General features: G+C 38.1%; 1 protein-coding gene and 1 pseudogene across 2 annotated transcripts in view; both read right to left on the bottom strand.

The window, feature by feature from the left end:
- The window catches only part of PTPRO (protein tyrosine phosphatase receptor type O), a 243,670-nt gene that overhangs the window by 179,597 nt on the left and 40,158 nt on the right, over window positions 1-23,915 (bottom strand). The gene's annotated exons all lie outside the window — the stretch shown is intronic.
- On the bottom strand, window positions 3,922-5,120 carry LOC123590875 (annotated as a pseudogene).

The following is a 23,915-nucleotide window of genomic DNA, read 5'->3' as shown; positions in this document are numbered from 1 at the left end:
AGGTAATGGGGATAGGGATCAAGGGATGAATTGCCTCCCCTATTGCCCCAGGCCATTAGTTCTCAAACATGTTTCACAAGGCTCCTTAGAAGTTCCTATGAGACTGAAGGATGGCAGCTCACAAACGCACATTTTTCAAATTGGTTTTTCCCTGTTCAAAACTACTGCCCTCATGCTTGTCCTCTAAGATGATATTCCCAAATAAAATAAATGACCTTTGGGGCCTCCTGGGTGGCTCAGTCGGTCGGGTGTCCGACTTCAGCTCAAGTCACGATCTCATGGTTCCTGAGTTAGAGCCCCACGTCGGGCTCTTTGCTCACAGCTCAGAGCCTGGAGCCTGCTTCAGATTCTGTGTCTCCATCTCTCTGCCCCTTCCCTGCTGGCGCTGTCTCTCTCTCTCTCTCTCTAGCTCTCTCTCAAAAATAAATAAACATTAAAAAAAATTTTTTTAATGACCTTTACACAAGCTTTGGTCTATGGTTTAGCTTTTGGGGAAAACCTAGATTAAAACAGAACTTGAAAAACATTTTGAAGGAAACTTTTATTTGAAGTGAAAGGACTGCTAGGTCTTGTCAATGTCTCGAGCCTGAATAACCAGCTGCGAGTGTCAAGGGAAAACAGGGAACCCTGGGAGGAGAGCTACTTTTGGGGATGGGGAGACGATAAATTTAATCTTAGACTGTGGAATTGAATATGGAATTCACCCATAAAGAGTCTGGCATTGAAATATGAGTCTAAGGTGAATAGATGGAATTGGATGGTAGATAAAGCTGTGAGAAAGGACGAGTATCCTAATAAAATAGATACGGGAAATTTACTCAATGTTGACAGCAATATTTGAGGGAACATGGTATCTTCACTACTAAAACGGAGCTCCTTGAATGTGAAAGTTGAGAAAAAGTTGTCCCACATGTCATTTTTTGCTTTCACATTCCCTGTACCTTTTACTCTGAGAATTCTTCTTACCTGGCTATTTAAAGATTCCCTGGAGGGAAGGAAAAAAAAAAGACACTGTCAAAATAGAGCTTTCTTTAAGAAGACAGAAAAAAAAATAGGCTTTTTTTTCTTTGATCAGTCAGTGAGAGCAAGGAATGAGGTCAGTAAGAGTAGATGTTTTTCTAGGATGGAAAAAAGAGCAAGCACCTCATTTGGATTTCATTTTTTATAACATGTTGTTTTTGAGCATGAAAACCTCCCAGCCAGCCACGGCAACAATTTCAGAGAATACAATTATGTAAGGAGTTTTAGTATTAATATTTTACGGATGTGCTCACTGATCAAGATTTTTTTTTTTTTACTCCTCTGAAACTAATCAGACAGAGCATTTTAGAGAAACACGCTAATATTGTCACTAAATTTACATTAAAATTGGACATGTTATCTACCCTACTTAAAAAAGCACACGGTGTATCTATTAATCATTGCTTAATGTTGAATACTAATACATGAACTTTTTCTAATTAAAGGGCTATTCAGCTCCGACACCAGTACCTTATCATTTTAGGTGTTTTATTATGCTTTTGGCATTTGTTAATGGCAGGACTTGCTCGCTATTACCAAAAGCCTTTCAAATCTTATAATTTTTGAACAGTTTTAAAAATGGGAAGAAAGAGTTCAATGTGTTTTTAATTAAAAACTAGATTTTTATTATAAAACTGGGATGTGGGCAGGTAGATATCTCTTCTATATTATCTAAAGGAAGTATAAAAAATTTATGTGTAATATTTATTCCTGTAGTGTTTATATATTTTTTTCTTGAATTTGTTTTAAAATATAAAACTTTCTTGGGTAATCCACATATTATATTCTCACATTATGGAAATTAATCACACTTCCACTAGGAAAACAAACATACACATTGTATTTTTATATTTAAAAAATAATTTGTGCTAGGGCACCTGGGTGGCTCAGTCAGTTAAATGTCTGACTTCAGCTCAGGTCATGATCTCACAATTGGTGGGTTCCAGGCCCACATCGGGCTCTGTGCTGTCAGCTCAGAGCCTAGAGCCTGCTTTGGATTCCGTGTCGCTCTCTCTCTCTCTGTTCCTCCCTGTTCACTCTCTCTCTCTCTCTCTCTCTCTCAAAAATAAATAAAATATTAAAAAAACATTTAAAAAAATCATTTGTGCTGGGGGCGCCTAGATGGCTCAGTTGGTTAAGACTCCAACACAATGAAGAAGCCAGAAGCAGGCCTGGGCTTATATAGAGTCTTAGTATTAGACAAAATTAAATCAGTGAAGAAAGAATAGTCTCTGCAATAAAAAAAAAAAATGGTTAAATTAATGATTCTACATCTATACTTTCAGATAGTATGTGGTCATTTAAAAAAATAGAATATTTTGGGGGTGCCTGGGTGGCTCAGTCTGTTGAGCATCCAACTTCAGCTCAGGTCATGATCTCGTAGTCTGTGGGCTTGAGCCCCGCGTGGAGTTCTGTGCTGACAGCTCAGAGCCTGGAGCCTGCTTCGTATTGTGTGTCCCTCTCTCTCTGCTGTCTCTCTGTCTCTGTCCCTCTCTCAAAAATAAATAAACATTAAAAAAAATGAAAACACAATTTTTGCTTGAAAGGAAAAAAATCTCCTTTAGTGTTCCCTGAGGCTTTGTGCATTGGCCTAGCTGGAGGTTGGTTTCTAATGAGCACTGTTCACAGTGAAATGGATCTCCTTTGGCTTTCCTTACGGAGTGCAGGATGCACATAAATCAAACTGTGAGATCAGGGGACTAATCAGTCCTGTAGATGTACAACTATAGTCTCTGGAAGAACCAGAAGAAGCTTTTCAACTGGCATAATAGCAGCACAGAAACTGTTCTCCTATGACTGTGTTATCACTGTTTAAGATTTTTTGGGTTAGACAGTAAAATATTAGCGGTCTAGCATTACTTCTCTTAACTACCTTGCATTATTGGCCTTTCATTCCTTTGCTGGTTCATTCATTCAGCAGAAAGACACAGCACCAGGTTATGTGGCAGATATCGATATACTCAGATAGCATGACACCCACCAAAAGTGAATTTGTAGTCTAAGGGGATAGGCAGGCAGAGATATGAATAAAGTACTAAGAAAGCATAAAGCAAAAACATCAAACTCTGCTGAAGATGTCAGGGAGGGCTTCACTGAGGAGTTGACAGTTGAAGAGGACCAGGCGTCACCAGGTGGGTGAGAACAGCTTATAGGTAAAGGCACAGCATGGCGAAAGGCATGGGGCTCTACAGCAAGTAATTTCTACAGAAATTAAAAGTTCTGTGGGGTAAGGACAGTCCCCTCCCCCTACTTCTTGTTAATAACACGTTAAGAACTTTGGGCTTTTTTTTTCCTGGGGTAGTAATATTTTTTACTGGAGTAGACTAAAGATCCAACTTATTTTTAGAGGTGATAACTGATAGCCATGTGCTAGATGCTTAGGTTACTGGGGTGTAAGATTGAAATGAGGGTGGGAAGCAGGTTTCAGAAGAATCTGCACACTGAATAAGAGATCTAGAATGTACCATGTAAGCAAGGAAGGCCTTTGAAAGTGTTTGAGATGGCATGATGAAAGCAGTGTTTTTCTTGATATCTGTGTATACGTGGAATAATTTTCCTCTAGATTGTTCATGTTCTTTTAGTTCTGAGATAGATCTGGCTTACAAGCGTTTTCATGGGCTGGGCGCCTGGATGGCTCAGTAGGTTAAGTACCTGATTTCAGCTCAGGTCATGATCTTGTGGTTCGTGAGTTCGAGCCCCCACCTTTGGGCTCTGTGCCGACAGCTCAGATCCTGGAGCCTGCTTTAGATTCTGTGTCTCCCTCTCTTTCTGCCCCTCCCCCACTTTGCTCGCGCTCTCTCTCTCTCTCTCTCAAAAACAAGTAAACAACAACAACAAAAAAGAGTTTTCAGAGGCTATGTAATTTGAAAGGTATTGGGGAAGGAAGTTTTAGAGGTGTGCTTCCTTCCTTTCTTATTTTAAGGTTACATAGGCTGCCTCTTCAAATGTATGATATGAAGGAGGACATCCATGCGGCCATTTGAGGTTGGTTGTGGTTAGTTCTACTATTGCTACGTCTCGTTTGGAAGCGAAGGCTTCTCAGACTATAAAAATTATTCATATTACTACTGTTAGAGAAATGAAAGAGCCTATAGAGGAAATTGTGTTTCAAGTTGTATTGTATTTGGATAGTCAGAGTAATGTCGAGGTATTCAGGATAATCCGAGAAAGTGCTGAGGAAAGAACGTCGTGTTAACCCTACAAATATAATTGTGAAATGGATTTTTGCTCAGGTGTTACCGAGAGTATTTCCTGAAAATAGGGGGAATCAATGAGTGAGCCCTCCTATAATAGCGAATACTGCTCCTGTTGATAATACATAGTGGAAGTGAGCTACTACATAGCATGTGTCATGAAGAACGATATGTAACGAGGAGCTTGCTAGTACAATGCCTGTTAAGCCCCCTACAGTAAATAGGAAAATAAAGCCTAGGGCTCATAGCGTAGCAGGGAATCATTTAATGTGGCCTCCATGAAGGGTGGCAAGTCAGCTATATACTTTGACCCCTGTGGAGATAGCAATGATTCTGGTGGCTGATGTGAAGTATGCTCGTGTGTCAACGTCTATTCCCATGGTGAACATGCAGTGAGCGCATACAGTGAAACCTAGGAAGCCAATAGATATTAATGCTCAGACTATTCCTATATAACCAAAGGGCTCTTTTTTGCCTGAGTAATAGGTGACGATGTGTGAAATTATTCTGAAACCTGGCAAGATTAGGATGCAGACTTCGGGTGCCCAAAAAATCAGAACAAGTGCTGACATGGGATAGGACCCCTCCAGCGGGATCAAAGAAGGTGGTGTTTAAGTTTCAGTCTGTTAGTAGTATGGTAATGCCGGCCACTAATACTGGTAGTGATAGGAGTAGCAAGACGGCAGTAATTAGGTCGGATCAGAAAAATAAAGATGTCTGATATTGAGATACAGCAGGGGGTTTTGTATTGATAATTGTAGTAATGAAATTAATAGCACCTAAGATTGAAGAAACACCTGCAAGGTGGAAGGAAAAGAGGGTTAGATCTACAGATGCTTCAGAGTGGGCTAGGCTACCAGCTAGAGGGGGATATACAGTTCATCCAGTGCCTGCACCCGCTTCTACTACCCATGATGCCAGTAGTAGTAGGAAGGATGGGAGAAGAATAATCTAATGGATTATTTCAAGCCAGTCTCCAATCTTCATCTTAAATGAATCTAATATCACGTGTTACTAACACTTGGCAGCCAAATAAATGACAAGGAAATCATAGCTATTTCTCTAAGCAGATTTTGGAGGAATAAAAGATCTAGAAATTTGCCTGTTAGGGAGGAAGATGGGAACATAAAGGTGAGTGTCTGACAAAGCCAATTAAGTACTATGCATCACTATCATGAGGAGAGCTAATCTTTGTAACCCCGTGTGGGAGTTACAATCCTGAAGAAATGTTACTATCATACAGGCTACCGGATGTGAGATAGAACTCGGAGAATCCTTAGAGAAAAATATATTTTTGCCCTTATGTAGAAAGGCTACTGTAAAATATAATGCATCCTCAATCCAATATGTATATATAGGCTTAAGCATATAAAATTGCCTCTATGTGACTCTTTGACACTCCAAATGGCAATTTCATAAGGTTCAAAATAATGAACATGCACACACACACACATAAGATTATATTTATCAACTTATACGTGCATATCAGGTTTATGACCAGATATCTATCTATCTAATCTTTATATAGACAGACAGAGACAGACAGACAGGCAATAGAGGCAGAGAAAGAGAGATAGAAAAGCACTAAAAATTGGCTTGAGTGTTTACTGTGAAAATATTTTACAAATCAAATGTGTTTTATAATAATAAATTCAGATATAATAATTATTAGATATCTTTTAAATCCTAACAAAATGATTTTTTTTAAAGTAGGCTTCATGCCCAGCACAGAGCCCAAGACAGGGCTTAAACTCACGACCCTGAGATCACGCCCTGAGCTGAGATCAAGAGTCAGTTGTTTAACCAACTGAGCTACCCAGGTCCTCCCCTGCCCCCAGAAAATGATTCTTGTATTTGGGCGCCCAGGTGGTTCAATTGGTTAAGCGCCCAACTTTGGCTCAAGTCATGATCTCACAGTCCATGAGTTTGAGTCCCGCACAGGCTCTGTGCTGACAGCTCAGAGCCTGGAGCCTGCTTTGGATTCTGTGTTTCCCTCTCTCTCCACCCCTCCCCTGCTCATGCTCTGTCTGTCTGTCTCTCTCTCTCAAAAATAAACATTAAAAAAATTAGAAAAAATCATTCTTATATTTTAAGAATAGTAGAGCAAAATTATGTTTTTATAATGACAAATATTCTTTCAAAATTGACTCCTTATGTGAATTTAATTAGACATATATTGAACTGTCTCCCTGTGGCCTTTCATGTCTCCATGTATCTGTGTTCTTTGTGCTACATTCTTTGTAATTTTTTTTAATCTTTATTTATTTTTGAGAGAGAGACAGACAGAGCACGAGCAGGGGAGGAACAGAGAGAGACACAGAATCCGAAGCAGGCTCCAGGCTCTGAGCTGTCAGCACACAGCCAGACACAGGCCTCGAACCCACAAACTGTGAGATCATGACCTGAGCCAAAGTCAGACGCTCACCAACTGAGCCACCCAGGCGCCCCACATTCTTTGTAATTTGTTCAGATCTATTCTATAATCTTTTATGTCAATTGAATGTATTCTGCTAGTTAAGTCCTCTGTTTAATTTTTAATATTATTCATTAAATTTTCTCATATGTAGAAATTATTTTGGTTCTTTTTCAAAAGTGAGTGACCACTTTTAATAATCTCTTGCTCTTTATTTTTTTTATTCCTGCTTTAATTTATTTAAACATTTCATCTATTCTTACTGTAAATTCTGAGAAGGCAGCTGCCTATAAGCTGGGAAGAAAGTGCTCACCAGGAACCAGGAATTGGCAAGAAGATTAACCTTGGGCTTTCCAGCCTCCAGAACTGTGACAAACTAAACTTTTGTTGTTTAAACCCCCCAGTCTATGGTATTTTATTTCGTCAGTATGAGGTGACTACTACAGTGGGCTGATTAACAAGAATTGCAATACATACAAAGGTTTATAGTGAAAGGCAAAAGTTGTGCTTAGTTGAAATGTCCTAAAAAATTTTTTTTTAATTTTTTTTTTCAACGTTTTTTTTTTTTTATTTATTTATTTTGGGACAGAGAGAGACAGAGCATGAACGGGGGAGGGGCAGAGAGAGAGGGTGACACAGAATCGGAAACAGGCTCCAGGCTCTGAGCCATCAGCCCAGAGCCTGACTCGGGGCTTGAACTCACGGACCGCGAGATCATGACCTGGCTGAAGTCGGACGCTTAACCGACTGCGCCACCCAGGCGCCCCAAATTTTTTTTGATTTTTATTGTCCTTTTGACATGGTTGTAATCAAGCCTTTGTACGCTTTTCCCCCAGAACAGAACAATAACATAATCGCTCCAATCTGTCACTTAAACATGAACTTAAACGTGCTGCATTTCTATCCACAGGCTTTGGTTTGAAGGATGGCAAATCAACACCTTCTATGTCTCATCTCATTCCCTGTCAGCATCACCTGCCTCTGAGGCCCCTGCTGCTGCAGCCACCAGCACTGCACAGGCTCTGATGGGCTTCAGGTTGGCCTGTTTTCTCTCTACAGTCTGTGCTGTGCAATTCTTGCCTCCTGCCCTTGAGCTCCCCGGTTGGCGCTGGGGAATAGGATAGAAGGGTTTGCTCGCAGCCCCAGTGCTTTTGCTTGGACGTGTGGGGGACTTACATCTTTTGAGTTTTGGGAGATAAATTCTTCTGTTCCTCTTCCCAAACCAGTTGTCCTGAGAGATTCAGTGATTTATCCAGTCTCCTGAAATATCGTCAAAAATCTGTGCAGTTTTCTTGGTACCAAGCGGTGACAGCCTTTGTAATCACACATACATTGTTCTCACTTCTACGCTACCTCCCTTTTTCTTTCCTCCTTCTTTCCTGCGATTGCACTCTCTAATAAAATAATCGCACATAGGCTTTTGTCACAAGCTCTGTTTGAAAATCTGTTTGCTTGAAAATCTCTATTTGCTCAGAAAGATGGTTGTAGAAATGATAAGACATATTTTTAGATGTTTCTAATTTGTTTTTCTCAGCTTATCTTCCACAAAGAGCTATTATTAGCTATTTCAGAGATGAGGGAATTTATTGATTTATTTTCATGTTTTTATTTATTTTTGAGAGAGAGAGAGAGAGGCAGAGCATGAGCTGGGGAGGGGCAGAGAGAGAGGGAGACACAGAATCCGCAGGCTCCAGGCTCTGAGCTGTCAGCACAGAACCCGACGTGGGGCTCCAACTCGTGAACCATGAGATCATGACCTGAGCCGAAGTTGGACGCTTAACGACTGAGCCACCCAGGCGCCCCTAGATGAGGGAATTTTAAATTCACCATTTAAAAAGAATCTAAAGTAAGAAAGCCATGAAACTTTCATTAATTGCAGACAAATATTTTTCCAACTTAGAGTTTGAAGCTTAAATGTAAACACTACCTGAGAAATCTTTTCCATTTAGGGAAAGGAAAGGTAGAAGGGAGTTAAACATATTAAGTATATTTTGCCATTAACAAAGGCAAGTATGTCTCTTGTCACATGTTCCGTGGGAATTCAGACAAAGAGGAAATATGTTCTAAACAACACAGGGAAAAAATGTTACAATAAATATGACCTTTTTCTTTTCTTTTTAAGTTTATTTATTTATTTTGAGACACAATGTGCAAGATGAGGGTGGGGGGGAGGAGCAGAGAGAGAGAGAGAGAGAGAGAGAATCTTAAGCAGGCTCCGTGCCGTCAGCACAGAGCCTAACGCAGGGCTTGATGCCGCTGTGAGATCATGATCTTAGATGAAATCAAGAGTCAGATGCTTAACCAACTCAGCCACCCAGGTGCCCCAATGTGACCATTTTCCATCATGAAGTAGCAGCAAGGTGTCATGAGAGGCTTTTGTTGCCTTTTCACCTTCTTGGTTATTTGTAAAGTAACAACTGAGGTTTGGAACTGTCAAGGGAGTAATGGTGAGAACAAACTAATACACAACCTTAGAAAGGTCATTTGACCCTGCTGGCTGAAAATATACAACATGATGAACATTAATGACTTTATACTATTGTGTTAGGGATATAGAAAACAGCCACCAAAGACAGGTTTCTGGTAGGGATGCTACTTAAATTGATCTGAGTATGACATTCAGAGAACAGGGCATTGAAAGAAAACCTTTATTAAGTTTGAACATCAATGCTAAAATGCAAGATTTTTTCTTAAGTATTCCATCTTTCCCATAATGCAAATGGAATCACAAAAATAATATTCCATTGTATGCATATACCAAATTATGTTTCTGCATTTGTTGTGATAAAAATTTTGGTTGGTTCCACTTTTTTACCATTTTAAGTAATATGCCATGAACATTCTATATAAGCTTTTGGTGGACATGTATTTAGATTTCTCTTGGACATATATTTATGAATGAAATTTAACATGGTAAGATACTGTCAAATTATTTTCCAAAATTGCCATATTATTTTACATTCCCACCAGCAATGTATGAGGGTTCCAAATTCGCCACATTATTGCCAACACTTGTTATTATCAGTCTGTTTTTTAATTTTTATCTTTAATTGTCTGTCTGTCTCTTTTTAATTTTTATTTCTTATTGTCTGTTTTTTGATCATAGCCATCCTAGTGGGTGTGAATTGTTATCTCATTGTGGCTTTGACTGGTATTTCCTTAATGACAAATGCATTTGAGCATCTATTTATGGACTTTTTAATAACTTCTTTATTTTCTTCAGAGAAATGTTTATTCAAATCCTTTGTCCATTTTTAATTGGGTTACTTAACTTTTTATCACTGAGTTGTTATGTACTCTTTACATAAATGGGATACAAGTCCTTTCTCAGATATATGACTTGCAAATATTTTCTCCCTTTCTGTAGTCTCTTTTGTGATGTCTTTGTCTGCTTTGGGTATCATGGTAACACAGGCCTCACACTGAGTTAGGAAGTGTTCCCTCCTCTTCAGTTTTTTTGAACGTGTGTAGAATTGATACTATTTCTTCTTCAAATGTTTGGTAAAATTAATCATGAAGTCATGTGAGCTTGGGACTTTTTAATTACTGGAAATTCCTAAATTACAAATTCAATCTCTTTACTTACTATAGGTCTGTTCCAATTTTGTATTTCTTTTTGAATCACTTTTGGTATTTTGTGTTTTTGTAGGAATTTGTCAGTTTCATCTATGTTTTCTAATTTGTTAGCATGTAGTTGTTCACAGTATTCTCCTATAATCCTTTTTCTCCTTACTGCTGTAAGTTCAACGGTAGTGTCCCCTTTATTATTCCTGATTTCAGTAATCTGAGGATCCTGTCTTGATTTCTTGGTCAGTCTAGCTAAGTTTTGTTCATTTTGTTGATCTTTTCAAAGAACCAAGTTCGGTTTTAGGTTTTCTCCGTTGCTTTTCTAATTTCTATTACATTTATTTATGCTCTGACTTTTTTTTTAGGTTTATTTATTTATTTTGAGAGACAGAGAGAAAGAGACAGAGAGAGGGCACTCATGAGCAGGGGAGGGGCAGAGAGAGAGGGAGAGAGAGAGAATCCAAAGCAGGCTCTGAGCTGTCAACACAGAGCCCGACATGGGGCTCAATCTCATGAACAGTGAAATCATGACCTCAGCTGAAATCAAGAGTGGAATGCTTAACCAAGTGAGCCACCCAGGCACCCCTATGCTCTAACTTTTAAGTTTATTTTCTTCTTTTTGCTTGCTTTACATTTAGTTTGCTCTTTTTTCACCCAGTTTTTTAAGGTAGAAGATGAGGCCACTGATTAAAAAATCTTTCTTGTTTTTCAATATAGACAGATGTTCACAGCCATAAATTTCCCTCTAAGCACTGTTTTAGCGGCATTCTATAAGTTTTAGGATGTTGCGTTTTACTTTTCATTCATTTCAAAGAATTTTAAAGCTTTACTTGCTGTTTATTCATTGACCCATTGGTTATTTCAAAGTGTGCTGTTTAATTTCCACATTTTTGTGAATTTCTCAAATTTCCCTCTATTACTGATTTCAAATTTAATTCTATTGTGCTTAAAGAGCATACTTTGTGTGATTTCATTATTCTAAGCATACTGAGGCTCGTTTAATAACCTAATATATTGTCTCTCTTGTAGAATATTGTATGTGCAATGAAGAAAAATGTGTATTCTGCTGCTGTTGGATGGAGTGTTCTATAGGTGTTTTTTGGGTCTAACTGGTTCAGAGTATTGTTCAAGTCTTCTGCTTCCTAATTAATCTTCTACTTAGGTGTCCTATCCATTTTTGAAGGTGAGATATTAAATTCTCCAACTATGATTTTGAATTGTCTGTTTCTCCTTTCAGTTTTCGCTTACTGTTTATATGGGGGTTTTTTGCCCCTCATCTTTTTAGCTTTCAAACTATTTTTGTTAATGTTTATTTAGTTTTGAGAGATAGAGACAGAGTGCAAGTGGAGCAGAGAGAGAGGGAGACAGAATCCGAGCTGTCAGCACAGAGCCTGAAGTGCGGCTCAAACTCACAAATTGTGAGATCATGACCTGAGCCGAAGTCGGATGCTTAACCGACTGAGCCACCCAGGCATCTCTCTTCCAGCGTTTTGAATGTTCATCTCATTGTCTTTTGCCTCCCTGGTTTCTAATGAGAAGTCAGCTGTTAGCTTTATTAAGAATCTCTTATACACGGTGAACCATTTTTCTCTTGCTGATTTTAAGATTCTTTCTTTGTCTTTTGACAGACTGAATAAATGTGGATCTCCTGGACTTTCTCTTACTTAAAATTTAAGATTCTTAGATGTATAGGTTGATGTTTTTCATCACATTTGGGAAGTTTGTGTCTATGATTTATGCCAATATTGTTTCTGCCCCTCCCTCTCTCTCCTCTGCTCTGGGATTCCCATTTTGCCTATGTTGGTATGCTTGATGGTGTCCCACAGCTCCTTGAGATCTTGTTCATTCGTCTTCAGACATTTTTCTTTCTGTTCCTTAAACTGGGTAATCTCAATCGAGCTACCTTTAAATTTTCCAATTCTTTCTTCTGCACGCTCGAATCTGTTGTAAACCCCTCTGATAAATTTTTCATTTCAGTCATTGTACCTTCAATTCTAGAATTTCTATTTGGTTCTTAAAAACATTTTTTAAATTCCTTTATTGATATTCTTTATTTGGTGAAGCATCAATGTCATACTTTCCTTTAATTCTTCAGACATGATTTTATTCAGTTTTGAATATATTAATAATAGCTAATTTAAAATTTTTGTCTAGTACCTCTAAAATCTGGCTCCCATTAGGGTCAGTTTCTATTTATAATTTTTTTCATGTGTTTGAACCATAATTTTCCTCTTGTAAAGTGTATATTTGAGAACATATAACGTGGCAAAACTGGAATTCAGGTCCCTTCCCCATGATGTGTTGTTGTTAGTTTTTATTGTTATTGCTGCTGGATTTATTTCTTTATTGGGGTGGGGGTTGTTTAGTGACTTTCCGGGACTAATTCTGAAAAGTCTGTATTCCCTGTGGTGGTCAGCCACTGAAGTCTATTATTAACTAAGTGGTCAGGAAATGATTGGTCAGATACTTTCCTAAATGCCTTGAGCCAGTAAGTCTTCTATCCTTTCTCAAGGAACTTTATTTGTGTTCTGAAACTCCAGTAATGCTCAGGCAATGTATAATTCTGCCTTTGCCTTTACTTCCTGCTTGTACAGGGCCTCAAGACCAACCAGAGATGAGAGATTGGGGCACTTTTGGGTTTTTCCTCACATGCGCACAGCCCTGCTAATATATGTGGACTTCCAAATCCCTGGTAATATATCAGATCTTTTCAAAGACCCCAATGAACATCTCCTTTTATTTTTCTGCCCAGGCTCTTGTTTGCCCCAACTGATGCTGTAAGTGTCTGTGATATCAAATAATCTTTGTTGGTTGTTTTCCACATACACCCTGGAGGTAGGGCTTTTGAGCTCTGATCAGGCCAAGTAATGACAATGCCTTTTGAATAAAGATTTTCCAAGCAGCTTTGAGACAGATCAAATAGTGATAATGCTCTGGGGATGGAACCATTTGAGGAACTCTGAATTTGGCCAGCCTGCCCTCATGCTTCATGGCTCTGAGGCTATTGTTTTACAAGGCCACTGTAGAACTCAGGAGAAGGGCATGGGGTAGGTCAAGTTTAAGAGCCATAAATCTTGTTCTTACTGAGGTTCAGCAATTTCTTTTTTTGGAATAAACACTCCTCAAGATTGTTACAAGTCTTTGGTTAATTTTTAGAATTCTGAAAGGGTTGATTTGTATGATTTTTTTCTCCCATGTTTTCATTGCTTTTATGAAGGAGTGGACTGACTCTAATATCCCAGACATTCCAAGTCCCTTCATTAGCTCTTATTTTTACCTATTCCCTTCTCAATATTTTAATGACCCAGTTTCTATTTGGGAAAAGAAAGTCTTCCCAATGGATATTAGTCTTGTCTTGGAATTGTTCTGTGCCATTCCAAAAGCAGGAAATAAATATACAATCTTTTAAAATATTTTCCAGATGCAATTATTAACAAACGTCTGTATCAATCAACATGTTCTCTAGCTTATTTGGTATCCTCATTCTCTTCCAACCAATTGTTCTTTGCATTTTTGTAGTGATTGAGTCTTTGAAAAAGAATGATGAATAGTATTGATTCTCACTTTCTATAAAATATATACACATGTGAGTACAAAAATATACACTGTTCCTAATATATTCATTGGCCTGAATCCTTAAGATCTTTCTGGAACACAGATAAAAAAATTCTTCTCCTAGAATTTCATACTACATTTGTTTATAATTATTGTTTCTATATTTTTTAACATCTTTGTATCTGAGAGAATTTATCCTTAGTAGTAAACAAGAAAGATGAAATTTACTGAGTGCTAATTAAATGACAGTTACTAAGATACACAAAATGATTTGTGCATAAGTGTTTAATAATTACACTTTGAATAAATACTACTTCACCTATTTTTATTTTAACCTCCTTAACTGTACCCTTAATTTTTGACAGATACACATTGCCCTCAACAAGGAACTAGAAGAATTTTAAAATATGTTACACTCATAAAATAGTAGAGTGGGTGGGAAAAAAAAGATGGAAAAGTACTGCTGAAATTAAGAATAGGTTCAAAATAGACTTTGGGAAACTTTAGATATCTCTCAATTTCTACCACTCCTACTCTCTGCCTCTCCAAAACATCCTTTTGTATGAAATGATACAAAACAACTGGAAAGATTTGCTCCTGTGGGCCCCCACTGTGATGCCAATCTCAGCACCCAAATTACTTTCTTCTTCTGTCCTATTGTGTATTTGTCACAAGACAATTTGTCATCACCATGCTAGTATTCACAGTCCAAGGCAGCAAAGCCCATGCTCAACGTCATGCTCCATAATTATGTTTGTTTCTGTGAAGCCCCTCTGTGCCCACTTAGCATTTTAGATATGGATCCGAATGTGGTAGCAGTTTCTCAGAGGTACTGTAATTGCTTCTGTTTTGATTTTGTCCATGTGTTTTAACTAGATTTCATGTAAAACATCTGGAGACACTAATTACTGCCTGTCCTATAAACTTACACTCCTACTTGCCCTGGTGACAGTCATGTCACTAACTGACTCAAAACCAACTCTAATTAATCAACCGACAAATAAAGATGGTCCACCTGCCTGTACCAGTCTTAGTCTGAACCCAGCACAAAATAATATCCTTTGCAGCACTGCCTGTGAAAATCCTGGGCACTGATAAGACAGTCTACTTATTTCTTAGGCTAAATTACCAAGGAACACGGAGCACAGTAAAACCTTGGATTGCAAGTAACTTGTTCTGAGAGTGTTCCACAAGATGAACAAGCATTTCTAATAAATTTTAACTTGATAAGCAAGCAACATCTTGCACTACGAGTAGTATGTGATACTGAACATCACATGATCACAACTGAGACCATGGTTCTTGAAATTCACTCTTATATACAAGTGCTTTGGATGACAAGCATGTTTCCGCAACGAATTATGCTGGCAAACCAAAGTTTTACTGTAGTTTTATATTTAAAAATCTATATCTAGGTTATCTTCAGGGGTAGATTCAATTCACAAGCCACTCGGGAAAGTCCTGAGTACCTGTCTTGTGCCCATCCCCCACACCGAACAGCTTATTAAGGAAGCTAAGTCCTTGCACGGTATTTCACTTTCAAGCAGTTAGCTTTACTGTTTGGCTGCATTCCAATCTGTGTAATTATCCTGTCCTCCCTGTTAAAGAAAAATAGAATCCCACCAAATCATAGTGGTTTTAATTAGGGAAGTTATTCATTACTTCCTCCTTTAAAACAGACAAGGAGCTATCAAATTGTGTTTCCACTGCTATATAGCAGTTGTGGTCAAACCAGAGGGGTTGGGTTTAACGATAGTAAGGAGTTTCCTAATTAGTTCCATAATGGACGTTAGAGACCGTCCCATAAAAAGCATTATGGAAGTAGAATGGGGTATTTCTGTACAAATGGGTCCTGCTATATATAGAGAGAAAAAAGTGAAGTTCTATCTACCTTGTTCTGCTTAGGCCCCAAGATTCATGTTAATCAGAGATCTCAATTTTTGTTATTTTATTTTTTAAAAACATTTATTTATTTATTTTGAAAGAGAGAGACAGAGTGAGAGCACACAAGCAGGGGAGGGGCAGAGAGAGAATCCTAAGCAGGCTCCACACTTAGCACGGAGCCTGACAGGGTTCCATCTCATGACCTCTCACGATCATGAGATCATGACCTGAGCTGAAGGCAAGTCAGATGCTCAACTGGCTGAGCCACCCAGGAGCCCTGGGTATCTCACATTTTAAACTGCATCCCAACATGCTAAGAAGGCAGAAACCATTCTCAGCACACGTGATTGAGTGGTTCATTAGGAATATATATCAACATTAATATATCATAAGTATTTGACACACAGAATTTTTAAGGAATGTTTAGTGAACAGAATGTATTTTAAAGGAGCTCATAATTTAAAGAATTTTGCAAAGTGGACATCCCTTAAAATACTATTTAAATTTATTATAAATTAATAAATGTATTATAATTTACTCACAATTAAATTATTAATTACCAATATTAATTAATAATATAGTCTGTTAATATTAACTGACAATATTTGTTATTAGTTATATTGTTATTAGTTATATTGTTATTAGTATATATTAGTTATATTGTTATATATATATTGTTATAATATATTGTTATTAAACTAAGAGCTAATTTGTTATTAATTATTAAATAAAGTATTGTATATGTTTATCATATATTAATTATTATAAAACCACAAACACATACGTATAATATATGGCAGGCTTAGTGAATGCCTGAGGATTATTATTCTCCTATAATCAGGTGTTTAAAAAATGTAAGCTTGAGGTTTTTCTATTTATTTTACATTAAGAAATTACTTGCTGGTTGTAAAGCGTTAACACTTTTACAAGATATCATTTCTTTCTAATTATAAATATAACACTCATTGCATAAAACTTCAAAAATCATTATATCACCAACTTGAAAAAGCTAACATGAGCAGTTTGGTGATAATCTGCATCACAATCAACATCCCATTTATTTTTTTATTTCACAACATATCATCAACATTTTACAGGTTGGATGGTATCTTATGCAGCATTATTGTCTTTGCTTGCCAAGTATGAATATGTCACAATTTACAATCTCTGGTTGTTGGAAATGTAGGCTTCTTCAGTTTTTTAATATTCCAAGTGGTGCTTCAACGACCATTTTTCATATGTATCATTGCACTTATCTTTGACAAAGGCTTTGTGTCATCTTTGATTAATTCCATACATATAGACTCCTAAATGGAATTACTGGATGAAATGTATGCCTGTTTTTGTGTGTTTTGGTTTTTAATGCCAGTTGCTCTTAAGAAGTTTATAGAAATCTTGCCTGCGTCACTGCCAACAAAGAGAATTATGATTTATTTTTATCTTTTTGTGACCCTTGAAAGGCAAAACAGTGGATTTTTTCACATGTGCCCCCCCCAAAATTTTTTTTAATGTTTGTTTATTTTTGAGAGAGAGAGAAAGAGACAGGACATGAGCAGGGGAGGGGCAGAGAGGGAGACACAGAATCTGAAGCAGGCTCCAGACTCTGAGCTGTCAGCACAGAACCCGACAAGGGGCTCTAACTCACGAACCATGAAATCATGACCTGAGCTGAAGTTGAACGGTTAACTGACTGAGCCACCCAGGCACCCCTGTGCCTGATTTTTTTTAATTAAGTTTTTATTTTAATTCCAGTACAGTTCACATACAGTTCACATATTAGTCTCAGATGTACAATAATAGTGAGTCAACAATTCTATACATTATTCAGTGCTCATCATGGCAAGTGTAGTCTTAATCCCCTTTACCTATTTCGCCCAACCTCCAACCAACCTCGCATCTAATATGCTTTATTTTATTTTATTTTATTTTATTTTATTTTATTTTATTTTTTTAATTTTTTTTAACGTTTATTTATTTTTGAGACAGAGAGAGACAGAGCATGAACAGGGGAGGGGCAGAGACAGAGGGAGACACAGAATCGGAAGCAGGCTCCAGGCTCTGAGCCATCAGCCCAGAGCCCGACGTGGGGCTCGAACTCACGGACCGCGAGATCGTGACCTGAGCTGAAGTCAGACGCTTAACCGACTGAGCCACCCAGGCACCCCTAATATGCTTTATTTTAAATGAGTACCTTTAGTTAAAGTTATTTTTTCCCACAAGAACATTTTTTACGTGAAGCATACTTCAGAATACATGGTTCTAAAAGATATATATATAAAACATCCTATCCAAGGAAAATAGAATACACATTTTCTTATGAAGAAATTCCGAAGTTTCTTCATAAATTTCAGTAATATTCACTAAGGATTTTTGTGCTTTTGTCCAGTTTGTACTTTTTTTTGGAATCCCAATTAATTCTTTTGCTTCTTTTTCTATCAAAGTATTCTTCTGAATTGATTTGCAAAAATCTTTATGTATTACAAAAATCAAGAATATACAAAATTAAGACTACTGTCAGTCATGTATAGCTTAGCTTTTAAATCTATTTATAATAAAATCAAACATACTGAAAGTTAAAAAAAATTCATGCCTAAACTTAGAATTATGTTTTGAGAAGTTCTCTACATGATATAATTAAACTAATATTCAATATTATTTTTAAAAATCATTTTACACTTTTAATTTGCATTTAAGACTTCAACCACTTTGGGATTTATTTTGGTATTACAGATTTTTTCCCACTGAATGCATTATGACAGAGTTGAAGTTGCTATTCATAGAGTTGTTTGCTGCTTATTATCATTTTTTAATCACTGATGAATTGAAACATAAAGGAGGTTGGAACTTTAGGAATGCAAAACAACAGGGTGGGAAACATTCCAATTTTTCTTTAAAATATATGAAATGCTTATACTAATTTTTGTGAAGATCTCAATTTATACAAAGGCTTTGTCCACAAGAATTTTTCTCAAAGAACTGCTAAAACATGTGTCACATAACTAAAATAACATATATACCTATCTTAATCTTTGAGGAAGAAACAGACTTAAATTTTTATTATTGATGGGTAACTCTCAGTTTTCACTTGTCAGAATTTTCCAGATTCTGTGTTGTCAATATAATATGTAAGGAAACTTTAGAGGCTGGAAATCACTTCTCATTGCATAAGCAGTTTTGTTGTACCCAGTGAACTAATGAGGAAAGAGACATGAGCTACAGTCTATATTAGGTTATCAAATTTATAATCCAGGAATTCCAGTAGAATATTTTAACTAACCTAATCCATCATGTTTTTTTTCCAATTTAGGAAGTCTTTCAAAGGAGACAAAATTGGATGAATTGTTTAAATAGGCCATGAGGCTATACAGAGATTTCACATCTTACCTGGTAGGTTTACACTAAGCTCTCTCTGTACCTTCAGTTATTGGCATATCGATAAGAGCAGGTAAATGAGAAAGAGTGCAAGTTGAAGACTCTCCGGTCAAGGAAAAAAATTGACTACTTCCCTGTCACACCTTTTCAGTTGTGAGTTGTTTTTAATTATGGGGTGTGTCTCGTTAATACACGAAAACTCAAAGAAATCTTCCTTCTTATTGCAGATTACGTGTTCACTGAACCCTTCCAATTTCCAACCTTTCCAAAATTCTCCTCTTAATTTTTGTTTTATAGAAACTGTCTTGACTGAAAACCCAATTAAAACTCCTTTTAAAATGTACAGCAGTCCCCTTCACACCCACAGGGTGGTTAGAGAATTAATGAAGCACTAAATTGGCAAACTAAGTTTCATCCATCTGGCAGGCTTCTTTAGTGAGACAGAATTTGCTATCTCAGTGCTGCCCTTCCCCAGGATTTCACAGCCCCCAGGGGGGTTGCCCATAGAGGAGAATGAGAGTTTGTTATCTGTGTCCTCTTCCCTCCCACGCACCCCAACCCCCCACAGCAGATATGCTTTATTTTCAAACAAGGGACAACCCTCTTTGTCATCTCAGAAATACACCAGGTTACTTAACTACCTCTACAAACTAAAGGTGTAACAATAGGCAAGAATTACACGACTTCTAACACTCTCAGTGCTTAATCTTAGGAGACATGTTTTCAGAGAAACGAATATGATGGAGATGTAAACCTAGAGCATAAATCCAGGCTCATTAACAGACTTCATATGTATCTATACTTCCTGACAGTTATTCACTCATTTCCAACGACATATTCATTCAACAGTATTTGTTTGAGTCCTGCTCTGGGCTATGTACTACTCTAGGTGCTGAGGATGCAGCAGTTTTTAAAGCAGACAAACATGCCTGCTTACATTGTAGAAATAGTCAACAAATAAGACCAATAGATAAGCTGTATAGTGCTTTAATGGCAGAAGTGCTAAGGAGGAAAGTAAAGCAAGGAAAGGTGCGGGAAGGAAAGCAATGAGGGCATATTAAACTAAATCCTTATATAACGTGGCCAGGAGAGTCTCACTGAGAAGGTAACATTTGAATAACCAGCCAAATATGGCAAGATCACTGCTGAGCAGACAGGAGGTGCAAGGGGACATTCGAGGTAGAGAGAAGAGCTGGGGCAAAGCTTCTACCTGGCACACTGGAAGAACAGCCAAAGACCGTGACTGGAACAGAAGAGCCACATGTAGAGCAGGGCACTACTCTAGGGTCCAAAAGGTAAGAGGTGTCCAGATCATGATGGGCCTCGTAGCTGGTTGCAAGCACTTTGCCTCTGATTGAGAAATGAAGCCATCAATGCGTTTTGCTAGGATATGTTCAGATGATTGATTCATTGATTGATGGACTACCTGAGTCAAGGAAGCAGTCTTTATTGCCTCTTCCATCACCCTTAGACCCAAAAAAGGGAGGAAGGACAGGTGTTGTTGCCTGGGGCAGAGTGAGTTCCGGCTCCATCCACTGTAGGCTTGGTTTAGAGCGCTTGGTTATAACCACAGCCGTCCACCAAGAGAAAGAACATTCTGCCTGTTTCACCTCATTCAATGTAGGACTGGGCACTGTGGGGTTTGAGAGCATGGAGGGAGTCAAGGATGATCCAAAATGTGAGACCTGGGCCAAGGGGGAGGATTCAATTGCCACCAACTGAGATGGGAAAATTGCAAGAGAGCAGGTTTGGCAGGAGAATGTGAGAAGCCCAGTTTCAGGCACATTAGTCTGAGGACATGCATTTGTGAGCAACCTAGTCAGGTTGAAAAGGATGTTCTTTGTCGATGGAATGGAGAAAAAGGAACTTCTTGGTTTTTTTTTTTTTTATTCTTAATAGAATATTTCAGATAAGTAAAAAGATGTTTTATACCTCCAAAGAATACTCCACAGTAAAGTTTCTATAGCCACGGAAAAATCCAGAACACAGAAACTGGGTCTAAATGAGACAAGTATTTCAACATCTTCTGTATTGCAGATTTAAAAATTTTTTTTTTCAACCTTTATTTATTTTTGGGACAGAGAGAGACAGAGCATGAACGGGGGAGGGGCAGAGAGAGAGGGAGACACAGAATCGGAAACAGGCTCCAGGCTCTGAGCCATCAGCCCAGAGCCTGACGTGGGGCTCGAACTCATGGACCGCGAGATCGTGACCTGGCTGAAGTCGGACGCTTAACCGACTGCGCCACCCAGGTGCCCCTGTATTGCAGATTTAAATAATGTTAGTTTATTGGCAGTCTCACATACCCTGTAATAAGGGAAGTCAAAAAAAAATGAATACACTGAACTAATTTTGTTCTGCACCACTGTGAACTCTAGTTCAGACTACTACCTTTAGATTTCTCTGGAGGCAGTGTAGCTTAATGGTCTGCTCCACCACTTATTAGCCTTGTGACCTTATCTCACTGTTCCTCAACTTCTTCCTCTGTTAAGATGAGGATCATAATAAAGGTCAAATTTGGGAGTTAAAAGGTAGAGTTAATAAAACACAAGAAACAGTAAAGAAGGTGTGAGAAGGAATAGGTAGTCAAATTATTATAAGCAGCCCAGAGATCAAAGACAGGTAGAGATAGGAAAGGCAACAAAAATCTAATTCCCCTGAAATCTTACCCTGAGGACCCTGTTTCTTTTCCTTTCCTTCTCTCGACTTTGTCTCAGACTCTGTGCGGAAATCTTTCCATGCTTTTTACTGAAAGGGCAAAATTAGCAGTCACCGCATGACATACCCAAAAGTCAAAATTTTGGCACTTGCCATTTTCCATGGAGAGGGAAACTTTCTGGAGTAGCCACGGCAGCTTGAGAGAGTGGGGGGTACCAGTCAGCAAGTGGAGCTTGTGGGGTTTTGGCGCTATCTGGTGGAACCTGGGCTCGGTGAGAATGAGCATGAAGTGAATCTCACCACCTAGGGATCTGCTCAGCTACTTGAAGCTATTTGGGGTTGTATCGTGCTTAATACATTTTCCTTAAATAGTCTTTTTCTTGAATGTAAATGTATTATTTAGATAAAACACAACTTCCATCTGTCCCATTTACCCATGGTAAAGTCTTTTTTAGAAGATCTATACTGAAATGGCTTTTCATTACTTTAAAGCCATAGTCTCTCATCAAGCAAAGGGAAAACCATGTGGCAAGGAGCATAGTTTTGAATTCCAAAGGATCTGAACACATTTCAGACAGGAGTGTTCAGAAGTCTGAATGGTGTTTACTTTTTGAAAATAAAGTTTTCTCAACTTTTATTTAATACCCACATAAATTAAATGATCATGTGAATTGGCCAAATTTGAACAATTGGAGGGGTGAGTGGGTGGAAGAAGGGTAAGAGACAAGGGCATCCAGGATCAGGGTTCCTCAAGACCACCACTGGGGCTAAGGGGGTGTATTCAGTGTAGAAAAAGCAGTATAATCAAAATTAGATTCAAAATTCTTGGCAAAGATAGAAGCAAATGGTCAAAGCTGGGGAAGTGAGGCAGAGCAGGGACAAACTTAACTGTGCAAAGGAAAAATAAGTCAAGTCCAGAAAGGGATAACTATAAAGGATAAAGATAAAGAATAGGTCCAGGGGCGCCTGGGTGGCGCAGTCGGTTAAGCGTCCGACTTCAGCCAGGTCACGATCTCGCGGTCCGTGAGTTCGAGCCCCGCGTCAGGCTCTGGGCTGATGGCTCGGAGCCTGGAGCCTGTTTCCGATTCTGTGTCTCCCTCTCTCTCTGCCCCTCCCCCGTTCATGCTCTGTCTCTCTCTGTCCCAAAAATAAATAAAAACGTTGAAAAAAAAAAAAAAAAGAATAGCAAAATTTGGTATATCAGTCTCTTCAAAGAGCATGTTTATATTATTCAATTAATGGGACCAGTGATTCAAGGATTCAAGAGTACCGCTGAGCAATATACTCAGTTGCCACTGTTGCAGAACAAAATCATTCAATCTTTTCTTATTCAACCAAATGTGTACAGACTTAAGTTTTCATGCAGGTATTCAGCAGGGCTGCTAAAACTTAATGAATCCTACAAATCAGCCGCCTCCTTCCCCATCAGACAAGGATAACTCCCCCGTAAGTTTAATTACAGTCAAGAGCCCAGATTGCTAGACTGGTGTGTGGGAATGTGCTCCCCTCCTTCCAACATGAGAGCTCCTGTGTCAGCACTGCCTTGATCTGGCAGCATATAGTAATAGAAAATTCTGCAATTACAATGAAATAGACAGAAAGTTGATAAATGAGGTTTTGGACTAAAGCATTTAGAAACCCACAGAAATCAATTATGGTAAATATTTCCAGAATACCCACCTGACATTCCTTTGAGAGCTTTTACTGTAGTGATTTATTTGTAGAGAGAGAAGCCAAGAAGACACTTTTTTTTCCACCGGGGAAATGCACCAGTTCTGTAAGAATGAATATTCACGTAGATACTGATAACCTCGCTCTTTTTACATATGCTTAGAGGTTTATTTTATCTCCTGGCACTTGAATCATGGTGCACTCTTTATGATATGGAGTGAATCCTCAAAAATGTCTCATATGTCTTTTTGTGATTTTGGGGGAGATCATACTTTTCCTTCTGTATTGTGCAATGGTCAGTTTCAGAGTTTTCCAGAATTCTGAAAGTAAAGTAGATTTAATAAGTGCCATTAGCGAAATGGATGGTTCTCTGTTGTCATCTCATTTTAGCTGCTGCCAGTTTCACTAACTGATGTGTGTTGTATATGCAAATATTTTATATACATAATAGTCCAGTGTCACCAAGTGCCCACAAGTTTGTGAATTCTGTCATAAGGGGAGCTCTTCAAGTTTCAGTAAAACTAGTAAAATGAACATGATGTCAATGCAGACCTTTGGGTCTTGGTTTGAAGAAACTTTAA

The sequence above is a fragment of the Leopardus geoffroyi genome, chromosome B4 (genome assembly GCF_018350155.1).
Source record: "Leopardus geoffroyi isolate Oge1 chromosome B4, O.geoffroyi_Oge1_pat1.0, whole genome shotgun sequence".
Lineage (NCBI taxonomy): Eukaryota > Metazoa > Chordata > Mammalia > Carnivora > Felidae > Leopardus > Leopardus geoffroyi.
This window is presented reverse-complemented; position numbering and strand designations above follow the sequence as displayed.